The sequence below is a fragment of the Mastomys coucha genome, unplaced genomic scaffold (genome assembly GCF_008632895.1).
Source record: "Mastomys coucha isolate ucsf_1 unplaced genomic scaffold, UCSF_Mcou_1 pScaffold3, whole genome shotgun sequence".
Taxonomy (NCBI): Eukaryota; Metazoa; Chordata; class Mammalia; order Rodentia; family Muridae; genus Mastomys; species Mastomys coucha.
Window position 1 is genome coordinate 43,656,188 of NW_022196909.1, and position 9,312 is coordinate 43,665,499.

The window sequence follows — 9,312 nt, forward strand, 5'->3', positions numbered from 1 at the left end:
TTCTTTGTGTAGCCTTGGCTGTCCTAGAGCTTGCCATGTAGACCAGGCTGGCCTCAAACCCAGAGATCTGCCTGCCTCTGCAGGAATTAAATTTGTGCACCTCCTACACCCAGAGGCAGCAGGCAGCTGGCTGCCGTGTTTTGAACCTAGTGAGTTCGACTTTCCTCTCCAGCCAATGACATAGCTGTAGCTAGACACCAGACAGAAACAGTCTGTCCAAGGCATGCTGGCTAGAGAAATTCCCTTTGCTTAAAGAAACAAACAATGAACACCAAGAAAACAAGGCACTTAGAAGGGGGAGGGGAGAGAGAGGGAAGAGAGAAGGAAGAGGGAGGGGAGAGGGAGGGGGAGAAGGAGATTAGTTTGGAACTCTGAGGCCTTTCCTTACTGAAACCTGTGAGGTAGACATTTGAGACTGTGTCTGCCCACTCGTGACCTGTGGGGATAATGGCGCAGATACTAGATAACCTGATTCCCACAATGACAGAGATGACAGACAAGGACCTCAAGCTGCCTAGGGTCTGAAGCCTCTTGCTTCGGATCCCTGTGAGGCTCTGTCCCTTTACTCTTTACACTGTCACTCACTCGAAGAAGCCCCTCCCCCTGGAGCTCGTGACAGCGCTTGCTATTTGTCTTCAAAGAAGCCTCACTGGAAACGGAGGGACCAACCGTTCAGAAGGATTCTGTGCTGAGCCAGAACCAACAAACTGTGAATTAACTCTGAGGGGTTTGGTAAAGTTAAAGCCAGGATGGCTTTGGCAGACAACTCAAATTAGTAGTAAAAGAACTTTAAAAAAAAAAAAAGCCACAGTGGTAATTCCTTGCCCCAGTCTCTTGGGAAATTGGAATTATGTCCCTCGCTAGACAGCTGCCATCTGGGGTGGCCCCTCCCCCTCCTGCAAGGAGGGCCTGTGTTAGCCACCACTCATACCTGTGTGGACAGAGCAGTCACCCTGAGGAAAATCTAGCCCGAAGGGTTCCAATCCTATAGAGCCAGTGCCTCCATGAGACAGGGAAGTCTCCCTCTCTTCCCCTAGACAAAGGATTCAGCCAGAAGGTATTTGGTCACATTGGAGAGGGGCCCTTGTCAGGGACTGATGGCACTTTGGTCACCAGCACATTCATCTTGAAGACCCGGGCTCTGCAGAACAATGAGACCCACACACCTCTGGTTATTCGTTATGAGCCCAAGAAGACCGGGGCTGGTGTAAGGTTCAGACAAGAGTCCTCAGCAGTAACAAGGTCATGCTGGCCCCAGAGGAACCTGTGTGGGCAGAGAGTAACCCCCTTAAATCAGGGACAGGCATACAGGTACAAAACCCCAAGACCCCAGAGAGGCCAGGTGGAAAACAGTGTGTGCATTTGGTATTTGCATGTGTGTAGTGTGTGCATGATGTGTGTGTATGTTAGTGTGTGTGTGTGTTTGTGTGTGTAACCCAAGACCCTGGAGAGGCCCCAGAGGAACCTATGTGGGCAGAGGGTAACCCCCTTAAATCAGGGACAGGCATACAGGTACATAACCCTAAGACCCCAGAGAGGCCAGGTGGAAAACAGTGTGTGCATTCGGTATTTGCATGTGTGTAGTGTGTGCACGGTGTGTGTGTATGTTAGTGTGTGTGTGTGTGTGTGTGTGTGTGTGTGTGTGTGTGTATGTGTGTAACCCAAGACCCTGGAGAGGCCAGGTGGAGGACAGGGTATACATTCGGTATTCGGTATTAGTATGTGCATAGTGTATGTGTGTGTGAGTGTTTGTGTGTGTGTGAATATGTGTGATATCTTATGTAATATATAATGTACACATGTGGTATGTGTAGATGTATAGGATGTATTCATGTACTATATAGATAGATAGACCATATATATATACATATACATGTATATATATATGATGTGCATAGTGTGTGATATGTATATTATTATGTGGTATGTGAATGTGTATGACATTTATATGTGTTATACATATAGTCTGTATAGGTATGAATGTACGTTTGTATCTTGCATAGCGTTGAGTATGTGCACATGGGGTTATGTGTGTGGTATGAATGTGTTTACTGCCTCTGTGTGGGGTGGGGTGGGGTGGGGCTGGTGGCTCCAGCCCTGGGCTTGTCTCATGATTCTTCTCCCAAAAGAAAAGCATAGCCCTGACACGGTGTCTTATCAGAGCCTGTATTAGTCAGGGTTCTCTAGAATCACAGAACTTACGCTAGTCTCTATGTAGTAAAGGAGTTTGTTGATGACTTACAGTTTGTGGTCCAACTCCCAACAATGGTCAGCAGCAGCTGTGAGTGGAAGTCCAAGGATCTAGCAGCTGCTCAGTCCCACAAGGCAAGCAGGGGAGGAAGAGAGAGCCTTCTTCCTTCTTCCAATGTCCTTATATAGGTCTCCAGCAGAAGGTGCAGTCATGGCTAAAGGTGTGTGCTACCATGCCTAGATCTGGGTCTTGCTTTGTCCCAGATGACCTTGAACTCAGCCATCTCCGTGTCTTAATCTTCTGGGATTCATAGCCGCTCTGCCTCAAGATCTCCATGCCAAGATCCAGGTCAGAAACTTGTATCTTTTAGCCTCCAGATCAGGATCACAGGTGAGCCTTCCAACCCTGGATTGGAGTTCATTCCAGATAGAGTCAAGTTGACAACCAGGAAGAGCCACTACAGAGCCCTAAGCCTAAGTAGCCATCCCAGACAAGAATCCCCCAATGACCCTGCCCTCATTGCTTCCACTCTGCCACTCTCAGAGACTCTGAGCAAGATGTGGCTAGTCATATGGGCAGCATGACTTCAGTACCCTCTACCCAGAGCCCTGTCTTTACTGAATCCCTGTGGGTCATGTCAGAGAGGCAGAGCTGTCGATCCATGAACTCTGAGACACCTCCCTGTCAAGCCCCAGATTTCTTGTCAGGGGACCCCGAGAGACAACACAGAACACGTGAGCGCTGGGTGCAATCTACCCTCGTCTCATTTGCATAGGTCTGTTTGGGTAGCGATTTAGTCTGTGCAAATTCATTCTTCTGACTTTAGCGGTGTTAATTGCTGCTGTGCAGGAATTTACGGCTTAATGACCTTACGGTGTCAAAGAAAACACTCGGGGCTTACTGACGCTTATGAATACACAGCTCATCTTCCCACCTCCGAAGGTGCAGGCAGAACCGCTACAGGACAGAGGTCACCAGAGGGCCCTCCCTCTGCATCAGAGATCATATCAAACGTGGACAGAGGTCAGGGAGGAGAGTCCAGAGATGGCCCTGGGCTGACACCATGCCTCGGGTGTTTAGGGGAAGGGCTAAGCACCAGGTTCCAAAGACAGTGTCAACATGTGAGAGTTCACAGAAGCCAGAACCTGGAGCCTGGCCATCAGAAAGAGCCTGGCCAAAATGTCCCACAAACGCAGAAGCAGGCCTGCCAAGAATTGTTGGTATAAAGAAGGCCTGGAGTCAAGAGAAAGGCCGACACTGGAAGTCACAGGCAAAAAGACTTCATGTGAAGAAAAGAATGTTAAACCTATGAAGGCACTGGGTGAGTAACATGGGAAAAATATAAAATAGGATGGATGACATTTCACATCCTCAGTCAGGTAGGCCTGAGAGGCAGGATGACCCTGGGGAAGAGCATTCACAGATGAGGCCCGGCATGCTCCAGGACACGAGAGGGGCTCCTGACACTCAGTAAGACAGGACGTCAATGCTCATACCGCCCCATACTGGAAACAGCCCAGACATTCACAGCAATGGATGGACAGATGGACTAAGGCATAAGAGCACACAGGAGAACTATGCAGGGGTGACGACTATGACCAACGGTCACTGACGTGGACAGGACAAACCTCACAAGCGAGGCCACATTAGGGCTCACCCAGGAGTAGCAGGTTTCCTTACACCTCCAAATGGTAGGACAAGATGGCCTGTTGTTGAAGGACCCATGCAAGTGTGGGGCATCATGAGAAGTCAAACACGGCCGCATCAGCCACACAGTCAGGGCTTTAATCTGTACTGTTAAGTCATTAGAATGATATCTGCTGCACAGGAGTCCAGAAGGATTTGCGGAGGGAGTGTGTAAAGGAATGAATTGAGTAAGTGAATGAGTAAATGAGTATATACATAACTGAATGAGTGAGTGAATGAGTGAATGAGGGAGTGAATGAATGAATGAATGAGTGAATGAGTTAGATATATGACTGAAGGAATAAGTGAATGAATACATGAAAGAATGCATGAGTGAATGAATGAATGGATAAGTAGAGTGAGTGTGAATGAGTGAATGAATAAGTAGAGTGAATGCATAGGTGAGTAAGTAAGTGAGTGAGTGTATAAATAAATGAATGTGTGAATGAATGATCAAAAGTCTGAATGAGTGAGTTAATGAATACATGACAATGAGTAAGTGAATGAATGCATGAGTGAGTGAATGAGTGCATGAGTGAGTGAATGAATGCATGAGTGAGTGAATGAGTGCATGAGTGAGTGAATGAATGAGTAGAGTAAATGCATAGGTGAGTAAGTGAGTGAGTGTATAAATAAATGAATGTGTGAATTGAGTAAGTGAATGGATACATGAATGAATGCATGAGTGAGTGAATGAATGAGTGAGTGAATGAATGAATGAGTAAGCAGAATGAATGGCATAGGTGAGTGCATGAATAAGTGAATGAATGAGCAAATGACTGATTGAGTGAGTTAGCGAATACATGCCTGAATGAGTAAGTGAATGAATATGTGAGTGAGTGAGTGAGTGAGTGAGTGAGTAAGTGAGACATGGCCATGGAGGACTCACAGCCTGAGTCTTAGATTCTGGAAAAAGGCTGCGTGTTCCTTAAAATGGACACATTTATCTCCTCAACACACTGCATATGCCACAATAAGGTGGGAGAGAGAAAGAGAAAGAGAAAGAGAGGGAGAGGGAGACGGAGAGGGAGAGAGAGGGAGAGAGAGAAAGAGAGGGAGAGGGAGAGAGAGGGAGAGAGAGAGAGAGAGAGAGAGAGAGAGAGAGAGAGAGAGAGAGAGAGTCTAAATCTCTTTTAAAATGGTAGCGCAGGGAGAAGCTGCACAAACACACTACAGACAGAAACTCTAAAACCCAGGCCAGCAGGAAGGAAACAGAAAGTTCGGCTGACCAGGGGAGGTATGGAGCCATCGATTTTCTTTCCTGAGTTGCCAAAGAGGCTGAGGAGCGGAGCTGGACAGGGCCCCACTCCTTGGCAATGTGAAGGGCGCCATGGCTGCCAAAGGAGCTTGGCGCGGCCACCCCTTGCGCGCTGCCAGGTCCCACCAGGCCCTGGGATGGCCAGGAGGAGTTCTGCCAGGCCATGCAGAAATGCTACGACAATGCCAAGCCTCCCACAGGGATGCAGAACTGCCTAATTACAATGATTGCCGGAGAAGGGGAGGGTGCCTGGAGCAGACAGGACTGCTGTAAGGGGGCAGGCAATCGGAAGATCCAGTAGTGAGGGACGACAGTCCCCGGACTTGTCCACCAATGTCATAGTTATGTGCGCGCACACACGCACACAAACATACACGTGGAGTGTGCCAGATCTTAGCTTGTACTGTGATTCATGACCCCTGGGCTTTGAAACACAAGAAGGACAACCATGTTCAGGGTCCTCCGCACCCCTCAAGGTGAGAGCCGAATGCAGGCGCAGACTCTGCGCTCAGATCAAGGCAGGGGAACCACTGAAGGCTCCCGGCCGCTCCAGGCTGCTACTGAGCGGGTGTCAGAGCCATGTTCATCTCCTGAAGTCCATGGCCTAGTCGTTTGTCTTCCTGATTTTATTTTTTCAATTAGTCTTTTGCGAGTCTTGCTGCCTGGGTTTCCCTTTTCACTCTGTTTTCTTTCTTTCTTTTCTTTTCTTTCTTTTTTTTTTTTTTTTTTTTTTTTTTTTTTTTTTTTTTTGCTTTTTCGAGACAGAGTTTCTCTGTGTAGCCCTGGCTATCCTGGAACTCACTCTTTAGACCAGGCTGGCTCCGAACTCAGAAATCTGCCTGCCTCTGCCTCCCAAGTGCTGGGATTAAAGGCGTGCACCACTACCACCCGGCTCACTCCGTTTTCTAACGCTGGTAGAGATGCAGCTAATTTCACGAGCCACTAACAGGCTCTGCTAACGGCTTGAAAGCGTCCGTCTGTTTTTCTGTTTTTCCTCGACACAGAGTCATACTGTGAGGCCCTGGCCCATCTTGGACTTGTGATTCTCTTGCATCTGCCTCACAAACGCTGATTTTAGGTGTGCTCTACTAGATCCACCCTTTATAAGGTCACATTCATTTATCTCTGTGCGTCTGCATGCACGCATGCCGGGGTGGTGCCCATGTGGCAATCGAGAGCCAGTTCTTCTCATCCATTACTCCTGGGGTTGAACTCGAGCATTCAGGCCTGGTAACAAGCACTCACTGAGCCACATCACCACCCACCCCACCCCATCCCCCCCCCAAATTAAATGTTTTTCTTTTATTTTCTTCTTTGAGATAAGGTCTCTCTGTGTAGTCCTGGCTGGGCTTCAGCTCTCTGTGTAGACCAGGTTGGCCTCAAATTCACAGAAATCCACTTGTCTCTGCCTCTTGAGTACTGGTGTATGCCACCATGCTCCATCAAAAAAAAGCTTTGACGGTTTTGATCCCAGGATCCATGGATGAGCTATGCTGAGTATAAGCTCTGAGGGGGAGGGGGGTGGCTCTTTGTGTGTGTGTGTGTGTGTGTGTGTGTGTGTGTGTGATGTACATGCTTGTGTATATACATGTATACAGGTGTATTCTGTATATTTATAGGTGTGTGGGTACCTATGCCTGCTTTCCTAGAAACAAGCCTGTACCTTCATATCTTCAAAATCAAGGCATCCTTGACCTTCTGACACCCCACCTGACCCATTGTGTCACAGAGGAGGAAACTCAGGTCCAAGATGACTCTGGATTTCCACCTTCACAGTCCAGGACGACCCCATGACTCAGGAAAGCGCTTGCATAGGTACGCTGGAGTCCCAGAGCAGCCTCGGCCCAGACAGGAAGCTGTCTAAAACCTAAACTTGAGGTGCACACTGTCTTGCAGTAGAGTCTTCTTACACACTGCAAGCATCTTGTGCTGCCAGGCCTCCTGGGTAACAGCCCAGAAGAGAGGTCCAATCCCAGCCACATGGTGGTAATTCTTAGCTAGCAACTGTGAGCGTTGCACAAGACCAGACACAGGAGGGTAAACAACACCCCACTAGGGCAAAGTGGACTGGGGGAGAATAGAAAGCTCTGGGCTGGAGGATTAACCCACGGAACGCAACATAAGGGGCCCAAGCAGAGCCAACCCCACTGTACTGCAGGCCAGAGCAGCAAAGACCCACAAGGCAGAAGGTCCAACACACATGAATATTGTAATAGGTCACCTGACCCCTGCTATCGAGTGGCTGCTGTCTGTTTACAGCCCAGCCGGGTACAGAGCGCAAAGGCGACCTAGTCCAAACCCATCTGACTCCTGTCATTTGAAACTAGAACTCATTCGCTAAATGTGGATGGTGCTGACAAGGGCCCTGAGCCGCAAGGCGTGTAGTCCCTGACAGGGGTCAGGACTGGCAGTGCCTGTCCCTGGACTCACCTCCTCCATTCAGGGCAGCTGTGAAAGGTGCAGTCAGACCCCACGGGGTTCCAGGATGCAGCCAATTGAGCCAGAGGTTGACCTGCCAGGGGCTTATTATAAGCGTGCTGCTTTCTGTCCTTGTGACTGAACAGAAGCAAGATCGGCTGTCCATAAAACCTCAAGAGTCATGAGCCCTGCATCACGGTGTAGCTAGGTGACACAGCCAGTCGCTTCCACAGCTAGCTCCAAAGATGTCTATTTACCTCTGTGCCACACAAGAGCTGGTGTGGCTTCCTGTTCCAAGAGGTCACCTCGTGTCATCTGTAAGCATGGCCTTCCACACACTTCAAGCTGGGCTGCAGCTATGGAAGGTGTGAGCCCTGCCCCACTTTGTAAGCAAAATCTCCCGCTAAAATCCTCTTCCCTTGTTCAAAATGTACATCCAAGACTGAGTCGTTAGGCATACACATTCAAAGCCTCATCCTCCACGGAAAGGGCTCACCTTCCAGCTCCTGTAAGAACACGCAACAAGAAAAATCCCACGCCATGCGTCTTCCCAAGTCCGACTAAACGTTTTTTTGTGTCTTTATTCTCTTCGAATCAATTTAAAGTTTTGTAAAGTTCTCTTGTTCTATTACGGAAGTTGCTAGAGTTTTTTTAAACTTTGAACATATACACTTAGGTTAAAGGAGTGGTTCTCAACTTCTTTCCTAAAGTTGAGATCCTTTAATGCAGTTCCTCATGTTGTCGGTGACCCCCAAACATAAAATTATTTTCATTGCTACTTCATAACTGTATTTTTGCTACTGTTATAAATTGTAACAGTAAATATCTGTGTTTTTCCAATGCTCTTAGGCAACTCCTGTGACAGAGTCTTTCATCCCAGAGGGGGCTGCAACCCACATATTAAGAACCAATGGTCTAAGAGTATCTCTCTTGCTCCTGAATAATAATAAAAAAAAATCTAAATAACATTTTAGACTCTTTTTTAAAAAAAATCATCATGCCGATGAGGTTCAGATGAGAGATGGCTCAGCAGTTAAGAGCACTTGCTGCTCTTCCAGGGGTTCTGAGTTCAATTCCCAGCAACCACATGGTGGCTCACAACCATCTATAATGGGATTCAATGCCTTCTTCGGATACACAGATGTGCATGCAGATAGAGCACTCATTCATAAAATGAATAAATAAAATAAATATTTTTAAAAAAACAGAAGTCACTAGATGGGTATCTGGGCTTAGAGACGTCAATTTTGGCTAGCATTCGCAGTTGGTAGTTTAGCTGGGTATAGACAGGCTAATGTGTCTCTAAAATCGTATTAATACAAATATAACATGTTAGTTGCTGGTCTCATGACTGTGACAAAATACCTAAGAGAAGCAATTGGTTCACAGTTTCAGAAATAGTAAACCATCCTGGCACAGGAAGACATGGAGGCCCATGGTAGTGAGAGTTTCCAGCCTGTCTTGTTCACATCTTAGTAGATCAGAAAGCAAAGAGCTCAGTTCTAAAGCAAGGTCAGGCTGTAATCAGTGACCCAGGCACACTTGCTACTTCAAAGGTTTCACTGTCTCCCAAAACAGTGTCACCTGGCAGGCAATACATGTCCAAACACAAACCTGTTGGTGATATTTCACTTTGTTTGTTTGTGTTTTCTTCATTTTCAAGACAGGGTTTCTCTGTGTAACCCTGGCTGTCCTGGAACTCACTCTGTAGACCAGGCTGGCCTCAAACTCAGAGATCCACCTGCCTCTACCTCCCAAG